This window comes from Lampetra fluviatilis, chromosome 40, assembly GCF_964198595.1.
Source record: "Lampetra fluviatilis chromosome 40, kcLamFluv1.1, whole genome shotgun sequence".
Lineage (NCBI taxonomy): Eukaryota > Metazoa > Chordata > Hyperoartia > Petromyzontiformes > Petromyzontidae > Lampetra > Lampetra fluviatilis.
Genome location: NC_136314.1, coordinates 9,007,985 through 9,022,424, shown reverse-complemented (window position 1 = coordinate 9,022,424; position 14,440 = coordinate 9,007,985). Strand labels below are relative to the sequence as shown.

At 50.8% G+C, this 14,440-nt stretch overlaps 1 protein-coding gene across 1 annotated transcript in view; it reads right to left on the bottom strand.

The window, feature by feature from the left end:
* LOC144946224 (plexin-B3-like) overlaps positions 1-5,296 on the bottom strand; it is a 66,280-nt gene extending 60,984 nt beyond the window's left edge. The window contains 1 exon segment of the mRNA XM_078875087.1: positions 5,285-5,296. The gene's annotated coding sequence lies outside the window, so the exon portion shown is untranslated.
* Positions 5,297-14,440: the final 9,144 nt, after the last annotated feature.

Sequence of the window (14,440 nt, the reverse complement as noted above, 5' to 3'; positions counted from 1 at the left end):
AAGAAGGAGTTCATTATAATAATCCGAAGTGCATCTACATAGGGCTGATTAGCGCGGACACCTCTTGAACACATACACTTAAAGTATTACAAATACAGGGTAGATAACGGTGGGGGTCGCGGTAATCTATAAAGGTCCACTCTCAAACATTTCTACGGCTTTAACTGGGTCGAGAGGCGATTCCATAAAACCAGAGCACAGGCCACACCGAAATATATTCTCCATCACTCCAAACACTCGACCCCCCCTCCCATCATCGTCTCTCCACGACCCGGCAAAATCCGGTTCCTGCCAAGGTCGCTCTGCCGAAGCTCGCATCCCTACCAGTGGCAGATCCCAAGAGGGGGGGGTGCTATGCCCCCCCACCACCCCCCACCCTCTAAAATATGAAAACTGCCCCCCCCCTTGCCCCATTAGGGAGTTTTTCGAACTGCCCCCCACCATCCCTCACCTCCTACGATTGGTCATTGGGCTCCCTCTCTCCGTGGAACGCTCCGAGTTTTTCCTCGACCACAGTGCGGAGATGTTAACTACCTCGCCTGATACGCAGGGGGTCGTGGGTTCAATCCCGACCCTGACGATGCCAGCTGTATATTTGGAGTTTGCGTGTCTCTCTCCCCGTAGAGATGTTAACTACCTCGCCTGGTACGCAGGGGGTCGTGGGTTCAATCCCGACCCTGACGATGCCTGCTGTATATTTGGAGTTTGCGTGTGTCTCTCCCCGTAGAGATGTTAACTACCTCGCCTGGTATGCAGGGAGCCGTGGGTTCAATCCCGACCCTGATGATGCCTGCTGTATATTTGGAGTTTGCGTGTCTCTCTCCCCGTCAATGGCGGAGCCAGGATTTTCAGGTAGGGAGGGGCAACCCCTCCAGCAATTATCGAGGGTCGAATTCGAACCGCGTTGTGTGATCGGCATCGCGCTCGCTGAAGGTGTTTGCCTTCAGGGAAGTCGTGTACTGTGTACGCAACTGCGCACAATTCTGTGAGTCACTTATAACCGCTTTGCCATTACTTATTGCCAATCATTGACTCAGACTATTGTCCTATCATCTCAAAGTCCCTGGCACGTAAAAATATGCTACACAGTGGCAGTGGGGGTCGCAAAATGCCGATTTATTACTAATAAACCCCAATGATCCGATCGAAATTAGGGACTTTGATCGGATCATTGGGGGGGCACGTGCCACCCCCCCCCGGCTCCACCAGTGCTCCCCGTAGAGATGTTAACTACCTCGCCTGGTATGCAGGAGACCATGGGTTCAATCCTGACCCTGACGATGCCTGATATATATTTGGAGTTTGCGTGTCTCTCTCCCCGTAGAGATGTTAACTACCTCGCCTGGTATGCCGGGGACCATGGGTTCGATCCCGACCCCTGACGATGCCTGCTGTATATTTGGAGTATTCACGTCTCTCACCATCTCCCCGTGGTCACGTGCATTTTTCTCCGGTCCCTCCGGTTTTTCCCCTCCACATTTAGAAACGTGCCTCGGAGTATTTGGCTGCTATGAATGTCCACGTGGTGATGATGATGATGATAGGCCACCTCGCTGAGATATCATCTGTGATAGCCAGGTCGCTCCTGAAAGAGAGCTCTCTATAGCACGGTGGGGGCCTTCCATGGAAAAATAAAAAAATAGTTTAAATAGTTTAATTTAAATAGATGATTCCGTTGGCAGTGGTGTACAACCACAAAATTAGAAAATAACTCGACACGCTTCAATCATAATGTGCGCGGCCTGAAAATGCAAAGGTTGAGGCCTTACCTGGTAAAATAAGAAGTTTTAGTGTAAACCTCTCCGCTAAGTCTGGCATCACAGATTCAATGCTACAAGCATTCAAGTCTTTAACTCCTCACTCGGCGGTATCGTCTGCGAGCAATGTGCGGTTGGCTGGCTGGCTGGCTACAAGTAGTGATATATAATCTGTGTAAGGCAATACCACAAGAGTACAAGATAAACACACCTAACTATCATTCTCTTATTTTACAATCCTAAGTTATTGCACCAGTCTAGTTCGTCCATAATCCACAAATGATAGCTCAACGAAAGTGGCTTATCACCACCATGCGGACAATTTACAGCAGGCAAAATACTCTGAACCCAAGTGATATTGATTCTAAATGTGTAGGGGGAAAAAAAACCGGAGGACCCGGGAGAAAATTCCACGCGACCACAGGGAGACAGAGAGAGAGACACGCAAACTCCGAATAGGCGTCAGGGTCGGGATGGAACCCACGACCTCCTGGATATCAGGCGAGGTAGTTAACACCTCGCCACATGTGCACGCTTGCGTCTCAGTCCCTTCCTGCCGCCCCATTATTTCTCACCCCATGCCGCAACCTCGTCTATCCTCGCGAAGCAGATCACCTCGATGTCATCGTCATCATCGTCATCATCCGCGCGGATGAAGGCCTTCCCCCAAGCTTTGGCGGATGGGGGGAGGTGCGTACGCCCCCCACGATTAATAGCAGGGGCGGGGGAGGGGGGGCAAGGGGGGGGTGTCCACATCTTTGCCGCCGAAGCATCCCAAGTAAATTAGCGAGGCGACACGTGGCACCGTCCAGCAGCGGATGGATCACGGCTCACTGCGTCCTCGTTCGAGATCACAGCAGTCGACGCCGATGATCCCCCCCCCCCCCCCCGAGTTCGCCACTCGGCGTTTCCAACCCAACCCCGCCCCCCTCCGCTCCCCCCCTGCAACTTGTGGCTAATGCGTTGAAAAGGACAAAATACTTTCATTAATTAACTAACGAGGACTAACGAGGGCTCCAAGCGTGCACAGCAAACCAGACACGCACACACACACGCGTAAAAAGGGGCAATAACGGTTGGGCATACAGTTTCTTGCTTGTTTGAGGCTTTAGATGTGTGCACAACAACAACAAAAGTCGGATTTTTGTTTTACTCTTAACTAGGATGGACCTTTGCTCGGGGGTCCGGCAACCAAACTGACAAGAGGAGTTCGTTTCTTCGTAATCGCTAAAAAAAAACTCTATATTTTAAGAGCCGTAACAATGATGATTATGAGACGACGGTCCTTAATACTGTTAACTCCCTCGGAGTTTGCGTGTCTCTCCCTGTAGAGATGTTAACTCCCTCGCCTGGTATACAGGAGGTCGTGGGTTCCATCCCGACCCTGACGCCTGCTGTATATGTGGAGTTTGTGTGTCTCTCTCTCCTGGTAGAGATGTTAACTACCTGGCCTGGTCTGCAGGAGGTCGTGGGTTCCATTCCGACCCTGACGCCCACTGTATATGTGGAGTTTGCGTGTCTCTCTCTCTCTTCCCATAGAGATGTAAACTCCCTCGCCTGGTCTGCAGGAGGTCGTGGGTTCCATCCCGACCCTGACGCCTGCTGTATATGTGGAGTTTGCGTGTCTCTCCCCGTAGAGATGTTAACTACCTGGCCTGGTATGCAGGTGATCGTGGGTTCCATCCTGACCCTGACGCCTGCTGCTGTATATGTGGAGTTTGCGGTGTCTCTCTCTCCCCGTGTTTGCGTGGATTTTTATCCGGGTGCTCCGGTTTTCCCCCCCACATTCAGAATCGACATCACACGTTCAGGGTATTTGGCTACTGCTATGAACGTTCACACGACGGAAAGCCCACTTCGTTGGGCTGTCCATTTGCGACGGCCAGGTCGCTTCTAAAAAACATCTACACGGCTCGGCAGGGCCTTCGCCCGCTAAAATAACAACAGTTTACTATAGTAGTAGGTTTTCACCCTTTCAACTGGTACAAAAACTGACACCTTTATACAAGGCATCATGTTTGCAATAACCACAAGACAATCAGTCAAAATGCAAACAAAAAGAAACAACTCTGATAATGATAATGATATGCACTGTCCTTGAAGTTGATTGGTCCACACCCGAGACAGCTTTTCTTAGAGCCAGTCTCCATTGGTGTTGGACCAGATGACGCCAAAAGGCGTACAACTCAAAAACAGCGCACTATCAGAGTATTGAGAGCTCGGGGTAAGCATTTACACTATGAGACATCTCCTTTACCAGTGGCAAAATATAGTAGTAGGTTTTTACCCTTTAAGCTGGTACATTTTGCATTTTGACTGCTTGTGTTGTGGTTATTGCAAACATGATGCCTTGTATAAAGGTATCAGTTTTTATACCAGTTGAAAGGGTAAAAACCTATTACTATTTTTTGCCACTGGTAAAGGAGATGTCTCAGTGTAAACAGTTTACTAGTTTAGTTTGAATAACTTCACTACGGGCCGCACAACGGATCCAGAGCCGCAGGCTGGCGACCCCTGGTCTGACCTTCGCCGCGGCAACTCGTCCTGAAGTGCGGACGGAAGAGTCAACGAGCAGCTACGCGTGGAGGCTGGGGGAAGCGTGGTGACGTCTGGCCACGAACGCCCTCACAAGCCCGAGCAGCAGCAACAGCAGCAACAGCAGCAGCAGCAGCGCGTTTCGCGGCCCCAAGGCATTTGCTGAACGTTCCCGCAAAAAAATTATGAATAACACTGGTCAACAACAAAAATACATTTTTTTCTGGCCTGGACTTTTGCAGCTGTTTTAGACTAATTTCAGAGTGCTGATTCCAAATCTGATCTCAGATTTGCTCTATCACATCTCATTTTTATGCTATCGGCATACCCCATTTTCATTGATTTTACCCGAAATTAACTCTGTCACTTATGATTCAAGTTGTTGCGAGTCAGTGACTGCTTTAGTGTTAAAACATGGTGCTGTATTTTTAGGATAGTGTGTTTATAATATCATTTTATGTAGATATGCGCATTTATTTAATATTTTTCTTCTGCAGTTTTTATTGAAAATGCAATATTTGATATCTCAAAAACCTGATGTGATAGACAAAAACTGATGCCAGATTTGGAATCAGCACCCCAAAATTACCTTAAAACCGTTGGAATACCTTATGCCAGAAAAAGTGTGTTGACCAGTGATATGTGAATAAAAGTTGATGGTCGCTGAATCGCACGGCACTTCCAGACGCGCTTCTGTGGCCGTCTGGAACGCTCTTCCCTTCCGATGTTCGGAAGCCATTGGGAGCTGCGCTGCACCTTTAAATCATCATCGGGATTGACAACACTCGTTTGTTTGCAGTTTAGTTTGCGAGTGCTCATCCCCCGCACCTACCTATTAGCACGGTTGGCTAAGTACTGCGCACAAGAAGTTCAACGCACATTCATACACACTGCACCGGTGACTGGCAGTACAGGACAAAGAAAAACCGCGTGATGATACATGCTTGTGTGAGCGCGTACGCGTGTGTGTGTCCGTGTACTGCGCTACGAACCTGGCCACCCAAGTTCGATTCCCGCTCACTGGCCAACACCAAGTGACGATTATCCAAACAACCCCACCCCCCCAGGTCGAATCAGCCTCCAATGAGTACCTGGTGCTGGGTGTGAACATCAGCACTAGGGGAGACAAAGGCGGCCGGGCGTCGTGCCGGCCACCCACGTCCCTCGTTTCTCTTGCCGGCCTTCGTAGGTGCTTGCTACTCGCTCACAGCACTTGCCCCCTCCACTGTCTGCTAAGCCTTTCCGGGGGATCTTTGTCTTTGTGTGTAAAGCCCCCACCTGGTCGCAGTCTGCAGCAGGACCCGGTGACTGGGCGCTCCCCCCCCCCTCTCTCTCCCCCCCCCTCTCCTTACTCTCCCGTCTCTTGGGTTCACGACGTCCTTGTTGAAGTCTCCTTCCCAGCTCCGCTCTGTCCACACTCACTCTGCCTCGTTCCTGGCTTGCTCCTCTCCTCTCTCTCCACGCTACACGTACTCCCCCTTCTCTCTACCCTCTCTCCGTCTCTCAGCTGCCACTCTGTCGTTTTTCTATCTCGCTCTAACCCTCCTCCCTCCCTCCCCCCCGGTCTCTCGCTCCACAAATCTATTTCCTCCCCTCCCTGCCCCCCCCTCTCTCCCCCCCTCTCTTTCCCTCCCTCCCCTCTCCCTTTCTGTCCACGCCTCCGTCTCCCCCCTCTTTCTTGTTCCTTGTCTGAGTGTGTGTGTTACAAGTGTGTATGTGTGTGTGTTCAGGTGTGCCTGTTGGTATGTATGAATTTGGGGTTTGTGTTGGTATGTGTGTGTGTATGTAGGTGTCGATGTTGTATTTTGTATGAGAGTGTCTCTATGAATGTGTGTGTGTTCGTGTGAGTCTCTATGTTTGAGTGTGTCTGTATGAGGGTCTGTTTGTGTTTGTTTGTGTGTCTGTATGAGTGTGTATGAGTGTGTGTGTGAACGTGTCTCCGAGTGTATGTGTGTGTGAGTCTCTGAGTATGTAAGTTTGTATGTATGAGCGTGTATGTTTGTATATATGAGCGTGTATGTTTGTGTGAATGAGTATGTTTGTGTGTCTCGATGAGTATGTGTGTTGGTGTGAATGTGTGTGTGTCGCTATGAGTGTGTATGTTTGTGTGAGTGTGTGTATGTATGAGTGTGTATGAGTGTCTGTATGTATGAGTGTATATGCTTGTGTGTGCATGAGTGTGTTTGTCTGTATGTATCTGTGTGAGTGTCTCAATGAGTGTGTATGTGTGAGTGTGTGAGCGTGTCTGTATGTGTGAGCGTGTGTCTGTGTGTCTGTATGTATGTATGTGTGAGTGTGCATCAGTAGGTCTGTATGTATGTGTGAGTGTGTGTGTCTGTATGTGTGTGTGTGTTTGTATGAGTGCGGAGCGCTGTGAGACTTTACAGATCTGTCAGGAGCGGCTCTTCCGGCTGGAGGCAGCCTCTCTCTCTCTCAGAGGGAGCAGCCCCCCACCACCAACCTTCAGAGACCCCCACGTATCCTCGGGTGTGGCAGCGCGCAGAGAGGCACCCACAGTACAGTGCCGACTCCCCTCCGCTCTCTCCCCCCTCTCTCTCCCCCCTCCTCCTCCTCTCCCTCCCCACCGCAACCCAAAGTCTAAAGCTCGCTCTCCTCCCCCCCCATCTTCTGCCGTCACTCCTCTTCCTTCTCTCTCTCTCTCCCTTTGCACACTCTGACACTCCCCGCTCTTCTTGTTTCTGCTTCTCTCTCTCGACTCTCCATCCTCTCCGCTCTTCTTGCCCCGCTCTCCATTCCTCTCTAAGTTCTATCCTCATCTGCCTCTCTTCCTCCTTAGTTTCCTCCTCCCGTCTCTCCCAGTCCTTCCTCCATCTCCCTGCTCCTCTCTCTTTTCTTTTGTGTTGTGCGCGGTGCTCTTAGCGCCGCAGCGCGTGGATTTGGAGCGTTTAATTGCATTTGTGTTGCTGGTGACTTTGTGTGTTTCATATCCAAATCGCCTCCAGTGCTTTTGCTGCTGGCGGCAATAAAAGTCAAAAGTCTCTCTCCCTGCTCCTCCATACCCCCCCGCCCCATCGTCTCTCCCTCCTTTTTTTCCTCCTTTTTTTACGATCAGTGGAAACAAGAAGATGCTCGGTGTAGTCGGCACTTTGCTTCGTTCATCATTTTATAATTTATTTTTATTTATTTTATTTAAACTTTGCTTTATGTAAACCCCCACCTCTCGCTCATTCTCTCGCTCTCTCTCTCGCTCTCTCTCGTTCTGCACGCAGCCCTTCTCCCAGTTCAACGGCCTCCGACGGGTAGCTCAAGACAGCATGCAGAGCTCCCCGTCATCTTGCTACCGAGCACACGGCCTCCTCCATCGCCCAGTGCTCCTTGAAGGCCGGTACAGCGTGGGTCAGCCGCGCATGGCGGAACTCACCCTACCCTCTCTCTCTCTCGTCTCCCCGATCACCACAGATCACCACAGATCACCACAGAACGCCCGGTGGTGATAGCTCCACCGCCAGCATCCCAGCTGCAAACCCCCCAGCGGTTCTGTCTCTCAAATGAAGCCGCGTTCAGATGCCTCTTCTGCGGCCGTCTGGAACGCTCTGCCCTTCCGAGATTTAGGAAGCCACTGAGTGCTATGGCACATTTGAATCATCGTCCAGATTGACAAACTCACTTCTCTAGAACTGCTTGTTGTTGTGCGTTTGTTTGTCCCCCCCCCCTGCACCTCCGATTATCGCGGTTGGCTACGTATGGTGCGCGAATGATGTTCAACGTACATACATACGTATGTCCCCCACATCCATGCCGGCTGTCACCTGGTCTCCCCACCAACATCGCTACTTACACACACCACAACTACTCATAGCCTACCACTACCACAGCCATGCACAGAGTACCACAACTACTCATAGCACGCAATGCACGGAGTTTACGTACTCAGAGCACACCCAACATGTGCAGTCAAATATCCCCCCGTGTAGCCTCAACAGACTGTTGGGGTAAGTGCTGTTAGCAAGCAGCACCCATGAAGAAGGCTGGCACTACGGCACACGAGGGGCTGGGTGGCCAGCACCACGCCCGGCCACCTTTGTCTCCCTCACTGGCGATGTTTACACCACTGCCCCAGGCACTCGTTCGTGTCGACCGAGGGGAGGCCCAGGACCGGTTCAAATATTCGCCACCGGAATCGGCCGTGAGCGGGAATCGAACACGGGTTGCCAAGTTCGTAGCACAGCGCGCCGACTGCTACCTATAGGTCGAGGAAACATTACAACGTACACCATGCAGCGAGTACTCATAGGCCACCACGCAAAGAGTAGAACCCCACTACGTAACACCATGCGCTGAGTACCCAGAGCCCATCGACGCTGTCACGGGGAGCAGCACCCTGGACTCCGGTTCTACTCCATCCTCCCGGCGCAGCACAAGCGACGGTGCAAGCTTCCGACGGAGAGCATGGGGGGGAGCATCGGGAGGGGCGCGCCAAGCGAGAAGATGGAGCAATGAGAGTCGGATCGTGCGCAGGCACTGGGCGGTTCCTATGATCACTGCTACATTGCTTTTATGGCTTTATTTTGGTGATTTCGAAAAGTTTTTTTGGTTTGGCCATGTTTGTTTGTTGTAGTATGGAGTTAGGCTGATGGCTTTAATCTAAGTTGTCTTGTGGTTGTTGTTGTTGTTGTTTGACTTGCATCCCACTGGGATTTTTGCACACAGCGTTGGTGTACGGTGCTTTTTTTGGAAGATTTTTGCAGTTTTTTTTCCTGGATTTTCAGTTTGCGCAGTCACTTGAAGATGTTTTCTTGTTCATGTTTTTGTTTTTTGTTTGTTGCGGTTGCACCCGATTCAAGAGCCGAACGGCTCACAGGGCTACACCTAATAAAATAAACTGAAATGAAACTGAAACTGGATCGTGACGAGAGAGATGGTGGCGGCTTGCGGAAGCCTTCACCCACCACTGGATTGATCATGGCTAATAAAATTGATGATGTTATTGTGCTAGGCATAGCTTAGCTGCAAGTTTGTCTCCAAGACTATGGAACGCATTGCCTCTGGAAATAATAAGACAATCAGAATCTTTAGAGCGGTGGTTCTTAACCTGAGGTGCACGCACTCCCTGGGGGTGCGAGACGTGGCCAGATTTATTTTAAAGCTAAAAACACAAATTAAGCACGGGCTTTGTTTCATCAAACCATGTGTATTTATTAAAGGTGAAGAACCACTGCTTTAGAGCTATTTAATTCTGCCCTGAAAACTAACCTCTTTAAAACCGCCTTTCCCCCCCATAGTTTAGGTCGTGAACGCTGCTGGCACGGTCTTATTTCCCTGCTTTCATACACGGTGGCGCATTGCGGTCCTTGGATGAAATGCACCTCATAAATGTAAATTAATGTTATTAACCGTCGCACACAACAATAACAACAACCGCCATTCGCCACTAAGTGGCAGTGACGTCACCACGGCGCTTGTGCCAGGCTATGTGCACGTAAAGGCCACGTGAAGTGTCGAACTCCTGCTAGCAGGTCACAGGACAGACCCAGGTGCCATGGGCCGCCCGACCGAGATGAGTGGCTGATGCACCACCTGTGCCCCCTACTGTGCCAACTTGCTGTGTTTCAGCCACTAGGCGCTCCGCTCGTTGTGAGCGTCGCTCCTCCGCCCTCCGTTGTTGTTGGAGGGCGACTGCCTCCAACTGCCCAGTAGCGTCCTTCACGAGCCACCTCCACAGAGGCTGATCTTGACACCGCTGCTACCAGTCATCGGCAAGTCCATCAATCCATCTCTTCTCTAGCCCGTGCCGCACCCGTGTAGCCCTGTCTATCCGGCCGAACAAAAGCTGGCGCACACAAGCACACCAGCAATGGTGAAGTGACCGCTCTCTGCATATCGCCAAGAAAATATCAACGCGTTAGTCAAGGACACTGTGTGGCCTTAAATATAAAACAAAAATAGATCAGAGGCAACGTTTGGGGCCCTTCTTCACGGCATGGAGAGAGGGCAGGGGCAGAGTCGACGACCTGTCTGACCATCTCTCCGTGGTCTATGCGCTGAAGAGGAGCCATTGCCCGACGTCTCTATGAAACAACTTTTCTTTTTCAGGCCACACACATCGTGTCGAGTTGTTGTCCTATTTTGTGGTTGTGCACCACTGCCAACGAATCGTCCATTTAAATTAAAGTATTTAAACTATACCTTTTGGTTCTTTCGGTAAAGTCACGTAGGTATAAAATAATATAAATCACGACGTTTCGGGCGCAACACAAGCGTCCGTCATCAGGTGAGAAAGCGAGTGATTCTAAACTATTTTATTTTATTTTTCCAGGTAAGGCCCACCGCGTTATAGAGCTCTTTTGCCGAAGCGACCTGGTTACCACAAACGATAGCCCAACGAAGCAGCGTCTCATCACGTGGACATTTACAGCAGACAAATATACTCCAAGCGCAGCACGAGTGACTCTAAATGTGGAGTGGAAAAAACGGAGAAAAGTCCACGCGACCACGGGGAGAGAGAGAGAGACACGCAAACTCCAAACATACAGCAGGCGTCCCCCCCACCCAGGTGGGGATCGAACCCAGGTTCCTCCTGCATACCAGGCGAGGTAGTTAACATCTCTGAGCCACCGTGCCGCCCCTCATCGCGCCATTCGCGTCGTCACTCGCACCGACACGACACGCTTCCCGCGTTGTGGCCAAGCGGTTTAGCGCCCGGCGCTAGCAGCCCGCCCGGTGAACTGGGTTCGATCCCTGGCCACGGCTAAACATCGGTAGCTTCGACCAGCAGCAGCAGCAGCGTGACTTGCAGACATCGACAACGGCATTTAGCCGTGAACTCTGTTGTCGACATTACAAATGATGATTCCACAGACACGCACGCACACACGCAAAGCTTGTGTTTTGTTACATAAAGGATACGTTGATGTGATAGAGTGTGGGTTTCATAGTCGTGGCAGGAGACACATTGTCTCAATGTCCGTGCACCTGGTTTGAATAAAGAGCTCGTTATTTAAATATATACATCACACGCGCACACACGCACACAGGAGATGATGGGTGGTGCTTACAGTGAAATCTGCAACACTGCAAAGACAAAGATCCCCCCGTGTAGCCTTAACGGACTGTAGGGGCAAGTGCTGTTATCGAGTAGCACCTATGAAGGCCGGAACGGCACACAAGGGGTTGGGTGGCCAGCACCACGCCCGGCCGCCTTTGTCTCCCCAGTGGCGATGTTTACACACCTCACCAGGTACTCGTTTGAGGCCGAGTCGACCTAGGGGAGGCCCATGACCGGTTCAGATAATCGTCACCGGTGTTAGCCTTGAGCGAGAATCGAACTCGGGTCGCCGGGTTCGTAGCGTAGTGCTAACCGCTACACCACCGCTCCCCACTCACATATAAAGACAAAGATCCCCCGTGTAGCCTTAACAGACTGTAGGGGCAAGTGCTGTTTGCGAGCACCTATAAAGGCCGGCACGGCACACGAGGGGGTGGGTGGCCAACATATATACACTGCATATATACTCACACACACTGCATATACACACACACACACTGCATGCATACAATAACAATATACAGCCCCTTGTCAGTCCACTGCTGGATGAAGGCGTCTCTCGCTACACCGTGGACGATTGGCGGCCACGGGGCGGGCTTTGCTTGAACATTCCTCACCGTGGATGTCCATTGCGAGTTGATGAATGATGGAGGGTCAGCTGGGGCCAGGAGTCGAACTCAGGTTTCCGAGTTCTACAGGGCAATTCTCTAACCACTGTGGTCACTACTTTCCACCGCCAATGCTCACCACAAACAACCGTTTAAAACACACGCACACACAGTGCACAGAGTACTGAGTAGACACACACACACACAGTGCACATGACACTGAGTAGACACACACACACAGTGCGCATGGTACTGAGTAGAAACACACAGTGGGGAGGGGGTCACTCAATTTACATGTGGAAAGTGAAGTCCCGTTCACCATGAGAATCCAGTTCACCAGGGAAGTCCAGTTTACCATAGAAGTCCAGTTCACCATGGGAATCCAGTTCACCATGGGAGTCCATGGCTGCCCACCCTTGGCCTAACGCTGCGACTCGCCGCGAGTGCCCAGTCGCAATGCATTTTTCAAACTCCTTTGAGCAACCAATGTAAGTCTATCGAGGCACTGTGACACGGACTCGCAGCAGCTTTCAAATCAACGGGGGAAAGGAATGACGTCGAGCGGCATTTACACGATATACTTTGAATCTTGATTTGAAACTTGCGTGACTGCAGGAATCCATGATATTTGGTTCTTTCGGTAAAGTCACGTGCGTAGAAAAACAAATCAAAGAATAATACATCACGACGTTTCATTTACTCCGGATGTACGCGTGCTGAACTTCTTTCGCCCCGTACGTGGCCAACCGTGCCCTAAATCGGAGGTGCGAAAATATGCCCTGGTTTCTGACACCATGGACACACGCCTGTCAAACGTACGCCTTGTGTTTCTAGAGCCAACGCCAACGTCACCATCGTCGTCATCATCATCAGCAGCAGCAGCAGCATCGGCAGCCGAGATCGATCCACTACTGAATGAAGGCCTCCGCCCCCTCCAAAGCGTCCGCCATCTCTCACGGTTCTAGCGACGGGAACGATCCATCGGTGGCTTCCTCGCACGCGAGCCGCCTCCTCTGCCTTGGCTTGGCTGCCACTCCAGTCCGTGAGCCTCAAACCATCGGCCACCGTCACTTATAGCCACGACGTGTCCACCCCAAGCACCACTCATTAAGGCTGCCGCAGTGGCGAGATGTTAACTACCTCGCCTGGTATGCAAGAAGTCCGTGGGATCGATCCCCACCCTGACGCCTGCTGCTGTATATTTGGAGTTTGCGCATCTCTCTCTCTCTCCCTGTGGTCGCGTGGATTTTCCTTCGGATCCTCCGGTTTTTCCATCCACATATGGAATCAACATCGCGCGTTTAGAGTATGTGGTGGCTACAAATGTCCACGTGATGAGCCACTTCGTCGAGCTGTCATTTGTGATAGCCAGGTCGCTTCTGAAAAAGAGCTACGTAACTCAGTGGGCCTTACCTGGTCAAGATATAAATTGTTTAGTAGTTCATTATTTTATATTTATTCACACTTAAACCAAGATAATAATGTTCGTGCACAACGCACATGCGCGGTGCAAGCACATTATGCGTGCACACTATGCACGCACACCGACCTGTTTCTGTTCCCAAATCCGTGTGTGTTCCCCGGGCACTCCGAGCGATGTCATATCCGAGCGTGAAAACGACGTCGATCTAACCCCGACCCCCCCCCCCCCAGCACCGTAATCGCCAGCAGAAGAGAGACGCAACAAAAGGGGACGGATGGGATTGACGTGGGAGCCGGTAAAAATCATTGTCAGCTGGAAGTTCGGGCTGCTGACGGCGGTCAACGCGCCCACAGACGGTGAACGCCGGGCAACGAAGAGTCGCTGGATGCGAGCGAGTTCAACATCGGTCTGTGGGGGGGGGGGGGGGTGCAAGGCTGAGGCCAAGGAAACTCCTTCCCATCCATACCTGGGGCAATAGCCGATAAGAAGCAGAGAGGGGGGGGGGGACGGGAGCGGGAGTTAAACCAAGAAGGGTGCAGGACTGTGGTGGAATGAGTCGGTACACACAAACTGGAGAGCAATACATTGAATGGATTTCCTGCCCAAATGAGTGGTGATGCAGTAAAGCCCTATTCTGTGGATAGACTCCCCACCCCCCCCGCCATGGCAGAGGTTCATAGCACTACCGCTGTAGACTTGCCCACATGTAAAAAATTTACCCGTAAAAACAAAGTTTTTCACTATAAATCCTTTATATGCGTGGCATCGGTTTTATTTTATTATTCATTTCTGTATTTCTTGAGTAAGAGTTTCATTTTTATCACATTGGTATTTTAAATTAAACATGAAAAAAAAATTTCCTAAAAAGTGGAACATTTTTGAAAAAAAATTTCACGAAAATAAATTGTCACGCACAACGAGTCTGTGTGCAAAATGTCAGCTCGATTGGATCATGGGAAGTGGGTTAAAAAACGACTGAAAGATTTGCACGGTCGTAAGCACGCAAGCAAGCAAGCAAGTGAACTTAATATAAAGGATTTAAAAATGGTACTTGTTTAAACCACCCCGGCAGGATGATGGGCCGAGGCGACCCCAAACGAGATTTGAACTC